The 14,405-nt window shown below is 36.5% G+C and overlaps 1 protein-coding gene across 3 annotated transcripts in view; it reads right to left on the bottom strand.

Annotated features, from left to right (window-relative positions):
* CTNNA2 (catenin alpha 2) overlaps positions 1-14,405 on the bottom strand; it is a 1,074,738-nt gene that overhangs the window by 1,048,064 nt on the left and 12,269 nt on the right. The gene's annotated exons all lie outside the window — the stretch shown is intronic.

The raw sequence follows: 14,405 nt of genomic DNA, 5'->3' as shown, positions 1-14,405 counted from the left end.
TGCCTTTGTCGGGCCTCACTCCTATTAATATATTTCCCCATAGTGTTAGCTCTGTTTTTAATAACACAACACTGCTGACTCACATCCACCATATGCTGCTCTTGGCCTCCCAGGTCTCTGCTGTGCTTGTGCCTGCCTTGCTAGTCTTTTCTTAACCATTATCTGCATAATTGCTTGTAGAGTTTCATGCTTAAGAGGAGAAACTTGCATTTAGCCTTATCAATATTGATTTTCACGTTAGCAGACAACTTCTCTAGGTCATTCCCTTTTCAAGCATGTGGCCCTCTCTCAGGACCTCATAACGTGTCACCTCACATACTGCAGGAGCCTCGTAATTGATTTCCTGCCACCCCTTCCCCAATTATGATCCTCTCTTTGCACAGTCATCATGTCACGCTTTAGACATTAGAACACATTAGACCACTTCCCCTTGTATAGAAATGAAGCCAAAATTCCTCAGAATAGCATTTAAAAGCCTGTGTATCAGCTCCCAACATTTTCCCCTGCAAACTGTGACCCCATATGATCTAAATTTCAACCACACCAGACTCTTACCCTCTCTATTACATCCTCTGAGCTCCTTGGTTTTGCTCATGTTCTGCATTACCCTAGAATGACACTATTCCCACCATGCCCCCTACTTCTACTCTCAAAATCTTAAAATTAAGACCGGACCAGCTGGTGTGGCACAGTGGTTGAGCATCGACCTATCAACTAGGAGGTCATGGCTTGATCCCCGGTCAGGGCATATGCTCAGGCAGTTCGATCCCCAGTGTGAGGCATGCAGGAGGCAGATGATCAATGATTCTCTCTCATCACTGATATTTCTATCTTTCTCTCCCCCTCCCTTCCTCCCTGAAGTAAATATATATATATATATATATATATATATATATATATATATATATATATATATATATTAAGGGCATATTCTGCATTTTCCCACTTATCCCATTCAACATGTCTTTCCATCCACTGTTTCCATCCACTGTTTCCAAAGTACACTGTATCACTATTCCAATAAAGTAGCTCCTTGCCATCTCTAAGAATAACTAGATACCATGGTTGAATAACTAAAACCAGCTTGCTCAGGTTCTCAAAAATAAATATAAGAGTTTTAAACTATAAAGTACAGAGGTATAACATTCTCAGATACCTTTTTTAATCCATTGTGGTTAAAAGGACACTCTGACAACTTCTTTGTTCAAATAATTTTCTTTAATTGTTATATAATTACTACTGAAGCAAAATCTTTCCAGAATCCCTGTCCATAAATTTTAGGTTATAAGGTTTGAAAAAAATAGTGGTGTTGTTTTTTTGTTTTTTGTTTTTTAATTTCTCTTATCTCTTATTTGGTTTTTACAAATTATGTGAGTATTTTATAGAAACAGACTCATAATTACAGAGAACAGACTGATGGCTGCCAAAGAGGATGGGGCTTGGGAGGCTGGGTAAAAAAATATGAAGCGATTAAGAATTACTGAGAAGGCTAACCCCTATTTTGTAAAACAACTATTTGAAATTCTCTGCTTTTAGATAGTCCCTTATTCTTTAATGTCAACTCTGTTATTTTTAGACAGTCCCTTATTCTGAAAAATAACTTTGCTTTCTAGCCTGCTTGAATAATAAGGAAGATAAACTTAGCTGTCTGACCTTGTAAGCCAGGGACTAGATAATAGTCATGGGGATGTAAAGTCAACACTAAGGAATACAGGGTGGGGCAAAAGTAGATTTATAGTTGTTCATATAGAAAATCATACAATAATTAAATAATAATACAAGATTAAACTTGTTTCCCATCTTCACAACTATAAACCTAATTTTATCCCACCTTGTATAGTCAGTAATATTGGAGTAGCTATATATGGTACCATGTGGTTACTGAAAATATCAGGGGAACACTTTGTAAAACATATGATTGTCTAACCATTATGCTGTTCACCTGAAACTAGTGTAAAATATTATTGAATGTAAACTAATTTTTAAAACATTTAAATTAAAAAATTACCTTGATATTTTAAAGCAACCATTCTGATGTTATATGTATATGTTGAGTAAATAAAGTTTAAATAGCTATTGTCTCTGTTGCTATGAATAGATTCACCCCTTTTTTTCTATCAAAAGTTGAATCAATAATTGTCATAACCTCTGATTAAAGAAAGCTGAACTAAACCATGCATATGTAAATAATCCTAAATTTTAAGTTTGGAATATCCTATCTAATAAAAGAGTAATATGCAAATTGACCATCACTCCAACATACAAGATGGCTGTCCCCATGTGGTCAAATATGCCTGCCTCCATGTAGACACAAGATGGCCACCACAAGATGGCCAGTAGGGGAATGCATTTGGGAGGGACCAGGCCTTCAAGGAAGGGCAGTTGTGGGCAATCAGGCCAGCAGAGGAGGGCAGTTGGAAGGGACCAGACCAGCAAGGGAGGGCAGTTGGGGGCAATCAAGCCTGCAGGGTAGAGCAGTTAGGGGCAATCAGGCTGGCAGGGGAACAGTTAGACATTAATCAGGTTGGCAGGAGAGTGGTGAGGGGATGATCAGGCTGGCAGGCAGAAGTGGTTAGGGGCAATCAGGAAGGCAGGCAGGCGAGCAGTTGGGAGCCAGCAGTCCTGGATTGTGAGAGGTACAGGCTGGGCTGAGGAACACACACCGCCCCCCACCATGCATGAATTTCATGCACAAGGCTTCTAGAAAATTATAAAACCCTATTATCCAAAACCTTACTGATATCAGTGTTAGGTGTATACATAACTTCCTCTTAAGAGGAAAAGAAAGCCACAGTGGGTAATTCAATAAATATGTGTTGAAAACAACTATTATGTTCTCCTAGGATGTAAATGCACCTGGCATGGTATTTATGGTATAAAAGTAAAAGTGCTTCTAAGGATTCCCACCTTCTATTTTCATGTGGGGTGGCAGCAAATAACCTTTGCTGCTGAAGGAACCCCTTAATCATCAAGAATGAAGTCTGATTACCAAAACGGAATTGGTTCCTAGGGGTGAAACACTTTAGTTGCACTGCCAGAAAGTTACTCTTCTACTCCAGCTGGGTTTCCTAAGGTCAGATGCATAATTCCTCTCACCTTCATTGGAAATACAAGGAAAAAGCAAACAAACATAGAGACTGGCATCACTAGAGCAAAAGGATTTTTAAAAAGTGGATTAAATGTGATATAAGGGTGTGAAAAAGAACATGAAGTGATAGGAAGGCAGGAAGGGAACATGGGCAGAGCATTCTAAGAGAAAAGATGACCAAATCCCAGAACAGGGAAATCTGGAGGAAAGTGAGGAGAAACAAAGTGGGTTTATAAAAATGGGGTGCAAGGGGATTGCTAATTTCTGGAAAAGGTGGACATTTCACAACAAGGCAGTTTGGTGAAACAAGCAGGTCAAATCACTGGGTTAATTTCATTTGTGTTTAGCCCTCCACGAGCACATAAAAAGGGCAGAGACGGTACAGAAAAGATTACTCAATTAAGCCAACAATGAATGACAAAGTGAAGTGAGCAACAGAAAATCCCAGGTAAAGAACAAAAGGCAAATAGAGCCCTGCTCAGGTGGCTCAGCTGGTTGGAGCATCCTTCCATACACTGCGGGGTCTCTGGTTCGATTCCCACATTGGGGGAGCATATGACTGATCAATGTTTCTCTCCCATATCTTCCCTCCCTCCCTCCCTTCCTAGACGAAGAAGAAAAGGGCCATACATGGATGTATGGGTCACACCTTAGAAAATGCCAATAGGAAGACCAAGAGACAGATGCAACTAGCACTAAAATCCCTGGGGCCAATGAGAGTAGGAGCAAATGTGGCTACACACACACACACACACACACACACACACACACACTGTTCATACTTAACAATATCATGTGACAAAAACATTTGTCATAATTTGGGGATTTAAAATGGTCCTAGAGTATCAGGAATATCTGAATCTCTTTAGATCTTAGCATTTCCACTTTAAGACTATCTATCAGCCAGCCTGGCCTACTGAGCAAGTAAGATTGACTGAACCTGCTCACACTTCCTACCAATCTGTATGGTGACAAATCATAGAGTTTGCATCTTAATAGGGATAAATGTATAATCAAAATCAACAACACCGACCATGGTCTCACATGATTAATTCCACCCTCAGCTCCTGAACAAATTAAACTACAATAAAACATAGCTGCTCAGCAAAATAAGGCTGGAGGTGTGCATCAGGAAGAGTTTTCTTTTGTATCTCGTAACTTTTTGGCAACTTCTCTTCACCTTTCAGCAGACACTGTGCAGAGCTCCACTCATCTTAAAATTGTCTCTGAAAATTGTCTACCCACATTACCTCTCAAGAAGCCTGGGTACTATCCAGCTAATGTGATAATTACCTACATGAGAAGAGCTCTTGTGAGCTGTTCACTTATGTGTCTTTTGAGACAACATGAGTGATATTTTATGGCAACACAGGTCTAATCATGATAATTGGGTAGACATTTTCTCAACTTTTCAACAAAGATAACACTGTGCAGCCATAGAGAAGCTTGGAAGAAACAGAAAATGAGTCTTACACTTTCCGTCATTATGTTTCTGGAAATACCTTTTTAGTGCCTTGTTTTTTTCTCTCTCTTCATGTTTGATCTAGCTCTTGAAAGTTAACTCTGCTAGCATTTATGTCTGATAATAAATTATTATTTATTTAAAAGTAAATATATATAAGATTATGTTATTGCATAAGACAAATTTGAGAATAAATGACTTTAAAAAAAACTGCAAAATGCCAAATTTTATGTTCTGTTTATCACAACTTTTTGGTTTTTTCTTTCTTCCTGATTATAAAAGCAAAATATGTTCATTAGAAAAATAGCATATCCATTTTTTTGTTTTGAAAGAAGTACTGGGGGCTTTTTATTTGCTGAATTTATTAACCAAGAAATAGATTTAGACTTTCTGCATCATATATTCCAAATTTTTGTATATATACCTTACTATTTTATTTTGTCTTGTTTTTTTTACCATTTAAAGTGTGTATCATATTTAATCTATCAGTTATTTACTCTTAAATTTCTCCCTTATGCTTGCAAAAGCCTTCCCTACTTGATATCAAATTGAGTGTAGATTTTTTTTCCCTAAGTTACTTTTGCAGGAGTTTTTCACAAATTAGATTTCCAATTTTTTTTTTTTTTTTACCAATTAACTGGCTGTATACCATAATTATCAAACTGTGTATTTTTATTATCATCTTGCTGATAAAATGCAAAGGTTATAAACTTTAAAAAGTGATGTAAGACTATGCAATACAATAACTCCTGGAAACTCACTGGGGTTTTTTCTAATCCTCAAAGAATTGTCTTAACATGCTTTAAGATATTATAAAAATGATATTTCCAAATACCACAAACCTATATAACCTTCCATTCACTTCATGCCTTAAAAGGATTAATAAATTTAAATTGAATATCTGTACAAAATAAATTTACTAAATTACTCCTGTAACTACCAAAGTTATAGAAAATCATGTGGCATATATTGAAAAAAAGACATAGATTAAATAAAGCTTAGCCTGGCTTTAAAGAGACTCAGTCAAATGTGTAGGCCATGTAGTAGGATATGGAGACAAAGCAACAGATACACCAATAGCTCTAAGACAAGGTATAACATCAGTGGAAGACAAAGAAAGGATAGAGAAGTTAAGAGAAGAGTAAAATGGACTACGTTTAAGAACTCAGATAAAGGTTTACCAAAAGGGAAGGATGCAAACCAGAACTTTAAGGACGCATACAATGTCTCCTAGGCAGACAGGAGAATGTGAGTCCCAGGAGCCCATGGAAGAGAAAAAGAGTACACTGGGAGAGCAATGTTTTGCTTGCTAGGGCAGAGTATTCTCACAGGGTGTGAGCATATCTTTTTGGAATATGAACTTGAGTTTGGAACATGGGAGCTCTCCATGGCAGGTGAAGGCATTTAGATTTAACTTGGTAGCCACAGAAGCACACCAAATGGTTTTCGGCAAGGAAAATTAGAAAGATGGAAAACTAATCTGGTGCAGGTGTGTGTCAAGATTAGGGGATATAATACCGGAGAAATGACACTCGGGAACAGAGAGAGAAGATTAAATTATGACAGGAGGACAGTACAGTATTAAGCAGCCTGGAGGTTTTTGGACGGTTCAAAAATCTGTCATCAGAAACCAGAGAGAGAAAGGAGTTGAGAAAGCTCATATGTCAAGAATAATCAATGATGGTGAAAACAAAAAATCAATTACTTAACAAGAAAAATGTAGTCGGAAAAGAAATTTTAAAAGTATTGAACTACATTCAATGAATCCATCTAGAACCATCTTTAAATTTTAATTCTATCACAGTAGCACTATTGCAAAATAACACAAGCGTGATGTATATTAGGGACAAAGGCTAGAAGGAAGTAAGACAAGAGCCTTCTCTCTCACCCTCCTAAATTCACTGGTCACAGAGATCTCCAAAAACCTTATTTAAGCATCTCATGAAGTCATTGCCAATTACTCCCTAGGTATTTGAGTCCACCTCTATAAATTTATTTCTGACATGAAGTAGATTGAGAAGGCTACCTTTTCCCCCATTAATCCTGCCCATTTCCAAAGAAGTGGAAGAGACACTGGCTAGTTCAGAACCTTCCCTGATATAGATGGAGATACAATTCTTCAGACTGGAGAAGTCATTTACCAAATTCGGTGTAGGTATGTAACAGATTTCAGGAAAGTCCTTTAGGTCTTTTCAATACCTCTATTCATCTGAAGGATTAATTCTTAAAATATTTACTTATATAAAATAGTAATTACATGTATTGATATGACTTTAATTTATCCCTTTAAATATCTCTTAAAAATCCAGTAACTCCCTTCTGTACATACTTCTGTACTTAACACTTACACACCTAGCCTGTCTTGGACCATAAGTTAATGTTCTCAGATATGCTGTTGTATATTATTGCAGGCATAAAACAAGTGTGCAAGGAGATTGCTTCAGTTGCTATGGAAATATCATTAAATTTCCTAATTCGTAGGTATACAAATGCAAAACCATAACATTTTATTATTTCTCAAGGTGGGCAACTCAGTCTATTGTTCACGTCTGAGGAAAAACTCCTCACATTTTTAACACTTTTGTTCAGAGAGTTAAGGACTTAACCTGTCTTGCAATTTAATACTTATAAATTGACTTGTTAGACAAAAGTGAAATGAAAGAAGGGAACAAGGAACATATGTAAGTCATGTATTATTCTCCTTAAGCAAAATATAGAAAAATGTCTGTTTACCAACAAATAAAAACAACTGGTGGCATTAATGTTTCAAAAAGACTTCTTTAAATCATAACTTCCCTAATGGTTATGATATGAAAAAGGGCATTACAATTACAAAAGTGGACTTAAGGAATCCATCCGTTATATACATACAGCAAGGCATAACCAACCTCTTCTTCCTGCCTCCCTCCACCAAGTTTTGTCTAACTTGGGCTTTGCAATAAGGTAGAAACAGCAGAAATTATGCAGACGACACATAAACTTTAAAAAGTGGTAAAATTCTAAAACTCATTGCTTTCTGCCTACTTTAAGACACTGATTTGCTAATGAACATCCTACCCATGATGTTTTCCCACTCCAGTAGTTAACACAAAACAAACTAAACTAAACCTTCCTTTTAAAAACCCTCTCCCTGGCCTTTCATCACCCAACTCTGCCAAACAACTTGGGACATACAAAACTTCTAGTTTCTCTCCTCTTAGTCTCTCCAAAGTTCAATACTATTTCAGATCTCTGAGCTGACCACTACTGGCACAAAGCTACATTGGAAAAGGTCAACAAGCTATCTACCTCCTACATAACAAATCCAGTGGCCAATCTTTAGTCTTTATTCTCCCCGATCTCCAATCACCATCTGGTGATCACTTTTTCCCCTTGAAACAAGAAACACTTGGGAAACTCTTTCTTCTCATCTTAAAAAAATTTTTTTAGGAAAATGGATGAAGTACTCACATCCACCTTCCCTAATCCCCACAATAAAATCATGATTGACCTGCCTGTCCACAAAACACAGGTGTGAAAACTCTTCGGCAGGGGCCAGATATATTGAGAAATGTTTTCTCTTTACTGAGAAATTACATCTGCTAGTTGTATGGACACACATCACTAAACTCATGGGAGTCACAGTTACAGCAAGCTTCATTTTTTAAATGTTACCCACGCTAATCGAACAGTGCAGTCAGCTGAAGAGTGTAGCTACAAGGAAAAGTCTCCCAGCTTAAATATCAGACATCAAGATGAACAAACACCTAATCTGACTGTCCACCACAGATAGCTTTTAAGCAGAAGATGCATTGGTCATGGGGTCATATTTTTGGCCACTGATGTAGTCTCTTGCGCTGTCTTTTTCATCACCAGCTGAGCTCCAGGGCTCCTGGGACCGGACTGCTTGAGTGCTAGAGGGTTAGCCACAGAAGAGCTTTCCAGCGTCAGCCTTCATCATCTGCTCATGCCATCTCTTCCTCTCCTTCGTCCCATTGGCTGTCAAAACCCAGAGAGCTCATGGGTGGAAGCAATAAACAGATGCAGGATTTGATCTTACAGCCTACCTTATTTTGCCTCTGTATGGTCTGGGGAAAAATCTGAACCAAGAATTTGAAGTGATAATAACATTCTTCTCTCTCTGCCATGTTTTTGTTTGTGTGTGTGTGTTTCACTTTGCTGATTTCCTTGACTTCAGTGATTAAATGCTTCATACTATTCCTTTATTTCCCCTCAAATGTTTTTTATTCTTTGTGTTTTTTTCTTTTTTTTCTTTTAGGTGCTGGTATTCCTGGGGATGCAGACCCTGTAATTATTACAGCACTTTATGCAACCTTTGGGACACTTCATCTACTTCCACCATCACTCCAAATTTTCTAATATGAATATAAACAACTCAGAAGTCTAGACCTTATGCATAAGTATCTAGTGAAGGCTTGCATATGGACTTCCTTTAAGTTCTTCAAATTTCAAATTTAACATCACCAAACCTAACAACAGCTTACTCCTAAATTATGTTTCACACCAGCAGGACAGTGATAAAAATTAAGTTTCACACCAGGAAGACAAGTGATAAAAGTCATAGTTACCCTTTTCTGTACCGTTATCCTCATTCTCTCATACCCAGATGGTTTCAGATTCCTATTTTATCAGTGCTGTTTTCTCCATCCCTCCCACCTCCTCATGCATCATCCCTCTTTCAAGCACATTGGCAACTGTACTATTTGTTGGTCCCTAAAACTGGTGACATCCCTGCCTTCATGTTTCCTCCTTAGTCTGGAATGCTATGTTATAATTTGTGTTTATGACAAACTTCTACATGTTTTTCCACTTCCCATTAAAGTGCAAGTCTTCTTGACTTTTATCTAATTTTGTTTGACCATAAATACTGCTTCATTATTGCTATCTAAAGCTTTGTCTATTCCTGTAATTGCTGACATATTTTTTTTAGTTGTTTGTTTGTGGCCTGTCCTAATGGCAGCAGATATCATGTCTCACTTATCTTGATAGACTAAATAGGGTATCTTACCTAAGAAAGGCAATTAAAACATGTCTTTTCAACTTTATCAGACCTAGCTGTGAGCACAATTAAATATAATTTTCAAAGTACAATATTCATTTACAGAATTATAATTCTACTCTAGTGGAAGTACAATTCTACTCTACAATGAGTATTTGCTTTCAGCTCACATCTTATGAAAAATATAAGAATTAAAATTAAGACAATTAGTGATGTCTACTTTTCAAGTGGAAAAACAAATAAAATTTCAAATAATTATTTGATTTGCTTGCCTTGTATTTTTGAGATACAATTTACATAATTCACCATTTTAAAAGATAAAATTCAGCCATATTTTAATATACCCAACCAGTATGTGCAACCATCACCACTACCTAATTCCAGAACCTTCATCAGCTCAAAAAGAAAACTCATACCCTTAGCAAGCATTCATCACTTCTGCCCTGCCCCCAACCCCTGGTAACTTCTACTCTATTATATTTTTTTGTCTACTTAGATTAGCCTTTTTGGACATTCCATATAAATGAAATCATACAATATGTGGCATGTTATATCTAGCTTTTTTCACTTTACATAATGTTTTCATGATTGCCCATGTTTTCGCATATATCAATACTTATTCCTTTTTATGGCTGAATATTATACCAGTTTAATGATATACCACATTTTGCTTATATATTCTTCAATTGTTAGTTTCAGTTTGGGAGCTGTAACAAATAATGAATATAAGTATATAGAGGTTTGTATTAATATATATTTTCAGTCCTCTTGAGTATATACCTAGGAGTGGAATTGTTGGGTCATAAGATAACTCTGTAAGTAACTTTTTGAGAAAGTATTAAAATAATTTCCAAAGTGGCTGCAGCATTATACAGGCCACTAGCAATATATGAGTATTCCAATTTTTTCACAGACTCACCAACATTTTATAGGTCCCTCTTATTTATTAGAGCAAGCCTAGTAAGTATGACGAGGTGTCTCATAGTGGTTTACCAGTATATTTGCATGAATCTAATGATTAATGAAGCAGAGCATCTTTTCATTTGCTTATGTGCCATCTGTATATATCCTTGTGAGAAATATCTATTTAAGTCATTTGCCCATTTTTTATTTATGTATTTGTCTTTTTTATTATCAAGTTGTAATAGGTGTTTATGTATTCTGAACCCTAGAGTTTTATGATGCAAATATTATTTTTCACTTTCTCCTCTCCATGCTATCATTTTTCTTCCCAATTAAATTTATTGAGGTGACACTGGTTAAAATATATATATATATATATATATATATATATATATATATATATATGTCTCAAGTTTACATTTCTTTGATATATCATCTATATATCGCATAGTGTGCCCAACCATCCAAACTCAAATCTTCTTTTGTGACCAAATAATTGATTCCCTTTACCCATTACCACCCCTCTCATCCTCTTTCCCTCTGGTAACCACAGTCCTGATCTCTGTGTCTGTGATGTTTTTGTTTGATTGTTTTTCTAGTTTGTTCATTTCTTGGTGTCTTTTGATAAGTAAGATTTTCATTTTGATAGACTCCAATTTATCTTTTTGTTTCTTTTGTTGCTTTTGCTTTTTGTGTCACAACTAAGAAACTATTGGCTTGATCTAAGATTATCGGGAGTTAAATCAATTTTTCTTCTAAGAGTTCATTCTTATATTTAGGTCTAAGGTATATATGTTGAGAGAAGGGGTCCAAATTCATTCATCTACATGTAAACATTCAGTTGCCACAGCACCATTTGTCAAAAAGACTCCCTTTTCCCCAATTAAACTACCTTGCCACCCTTATTGGAAAAAAATTTGTCATAAATGTATGGGTTTATATATATAATAACTGCTCAATTCTATTACATAGATCTACATTTGTACACTTATGTCAGTACCACGCAGTTTTGATGGCTACAGTTGTGTAGTAAGTTTTAAAACAGATAAGGATGAATCCTTACTTTTTTTTTTCAAAGCTATTTTTGTCTATTCTTGCTTTCCATATGAATTAGGGGATCTGTTTGTCGATTTTGGCAAAAACGGCAGCTGAGATTTTGATAATATAGCACTGAATCTGCAGATTAAATTAGGGAAAGCTACCATGTGTAAACACTGATGTCTTTCCATTTATTAGGTCCTTCCAATTCTTTTAATGATGTTTTGAAATTTTCAGCATACGCCGAGACCGGTTTGGCTCAGTGGATAGAGCATTCGCCTGCGGACTGAAAGGTCCTGGGTTCAATTCTGGTCAAGGGCATGTACCCGGGTTGCAGGCACATCCCCAGTAGGGGGTGTGCAAGAGGCAGCTGATCAATGATCCTCTCTCATTGATGTTTCTAACTCTCTATCCCTCTCTCTTCCTCTCTGTAAAAAATCAATAAAATATATATATATATTTTTTAAAGAAATTTTCAGAATACAAGTCTCCAATATTTATATATTAGTAAATATCTGCACTTTTTTAAGTGAAAGGGGAAAATACAGAGTATAAGTTATTTTATAATTATAACTAGAGGCCCGGTGCATGAAATTTGTGCACAGGGGGAAGCGCCAGCCCCATCACCCGGCTGCTGCTGCCACTGCTGGAGCAACCAAGGTTATTTTCATCAACACAAACTCCAGTCCCTTCACCACTAAAAAATGATAACTTTCTTTAGGCATTTTCAAGATGTGTCTTTCATAGGATATGACATTTCTTTCTTTCTTTTTTATCCTCACCTAGTATGTTTCCATTAATTTTTATTTATTTTTTTAAAATATATTTTATTGATTTTTTAGAGAGGAAGGGAGAAATATAGAGAGCTAGAAACGTTGATGAGAGAGAAACATCAACCAGCTGCCTCTTGCCTCTTGCACACCCCCTACTGGGTATGTGCCCACAACTCAGGTACATGCCCTTGACCGGAATCGAACCTGGGACCTTTCAGTCCACAGACTGATGCTCTACCACTGAGCCAAACCGGTTTCGGCTGTTTCCATTAATTTTTAGAGAGTATGGAAGAGAAAGGGAAAGACAGAGAGAAACATCAATATAAGAGGGACACTTCGATTGATTGCCTCTTGCAAGAGCCCTGACCTGGGCCTCAGCCAGAGAGGAGCCTGTAACCGAGGTACATGCCCTTGATCAGAATCGAACCGGACCCTGCGGTTGGCAGGTCAAGGTTCTATCCACTGAGCCAAACTGGCTAGGGCAGGATATGACATTTCTTAGCCCCTCTAGCAGCAGACCTTAGTTTTTTTTCCTCCAGGAGTGAGGTGGAAAAATCCTAGATCATCTTTTTGGATTCTTATTACCCAAGTTAGCAAGAACACGGGGAGTGGCAGCATACAGGCTGCTGAGCCAACGAGGTATAAGAAAAGGTATTTCCTCTTGCAGCTCATGTGCAGAGGATCCCCTGCATTGTGTCCACTGGGCTGGGGGCATTCTATCAACTGGGCTGCTGTCGGCTGGGCCATGGGCATGCCCCAGGCCACACGGTGGCGGCTTAGAGCATGCCCCCAGCCCAGCAATCTCACGTTGTATCCACAGCACCCCCACCCTCTGCAGTCTGGGCACAGGACGTTATGGGCACTGCCATATTTGTCACGAAGTGACTGTTAATTTGCATATTACCCTTTTATTAGATTAGATAAGGATAGAAATAAAATCTGTTTAAAGTTAACATTCTCCCTGAGAAAACTTTTTATATCACATATCTATAATTTTTATAAAATATTTACAATAATTACTTGAATAATAATAATTATTTGCATACAGTAACTTATAGTTAAAAACAATTCTGCAACAGTAAGTTAAGATAAGCAACCACAAAATGTAATGCACCTGAATTTAAGAGATTAGCTATTCATCACAGCAACAGCACACACAATTCTTTCCTTAGGCAGCCAGGTGTCAAGATAATTTCATCAGATAAATAGATCTACCTCAAATTATTCAAGCTGAACACAGCTATATGCTGCTCATTGATATATTTGTTCAAATTTATAGTATTAGAATTATTATAACATACTTATTTGTGCAATTCTTTATGAAAAGACAGAATTAAGATGTTAACCACATTTTTATAAATTTGATAAAGTGATTCAGCATTAATAAAAACATCTTGACTTGCCATTTATTAATAACTTCACATCCATATTCAATTAATATCCTACAAAGAAAATCCATGCTTTCAATTTGTATCATCTATAATAACTGATGTGGATCACAGAATTTTGATGTGATGGGTTCATTAATGATAAATCAATATCGATGTGTATGGATACAGCTTAGACCAGATGAATGCTTAGAGTTAGTTCAAGGCAATTTGCCCACTTTCTTAATGTGCACAATCATTGAAAGGTTTTCATTCAAAGTTACCATTTTTCATGATATTAGATCATAAAAATAATAACAAAGTTCACCTTCTCCTGAAGTCTGAAAAATATCTAGTGCTCAAAAATTAAACTCTGCACCAAACAAAACACTTCTAAGTCTTCTGAGTAGTGCAGAACTGGCTGCTGTCTTAGTATTTAAACATTCTTAAAAAGCAATGCTTGAAAGTAGGATGAAGATGGTATATAGCATAACAGTTCCAATATAAAAATGATAACAAAATAACAGCCAAAGATAAAGTCGTTTAGCTAAACTTTAGAAAGTTTAATATCATGAATATTATCATAAGCATGTTATCACCATCGTCAGAACAGTGTTCACTCAACTCAGTCCAAGGTCCAGAAAAAATCTAGCCCATGCTATTGAAGAGCCACTTTTAAAAAAAATTACTGTAAAAAACTTATAAAGGCCTAGAAATGTACTAAGTAAATATTTGGAAGTGAGTATATGGAATCCAGGTATATACTGCTTATTCC

This window comes from Pipistrellus kuhlii, unplaced genomic scaffold (genome assembly GCF_014108245.1).
Source record: "Pipistrellus kuhlii isolate mPipKuh1 unplaced genomic scaffold, mPipKuh1.p scaffold_m20_p_13, whole genome shotgun sequence".
Classification (NCBI taxonomy): domain Eukaryota; kingdom Metazoa; phylum Chordata; class Mammalia; order Chiroptera; family Vespertilionidae; genus Pipistrellus; species Pipistrellus kuhlii.
Note: the sequence above shows the minus strand (reverse complement) of the source record. Positions and strands in the feature narration are given on the sequence as shown.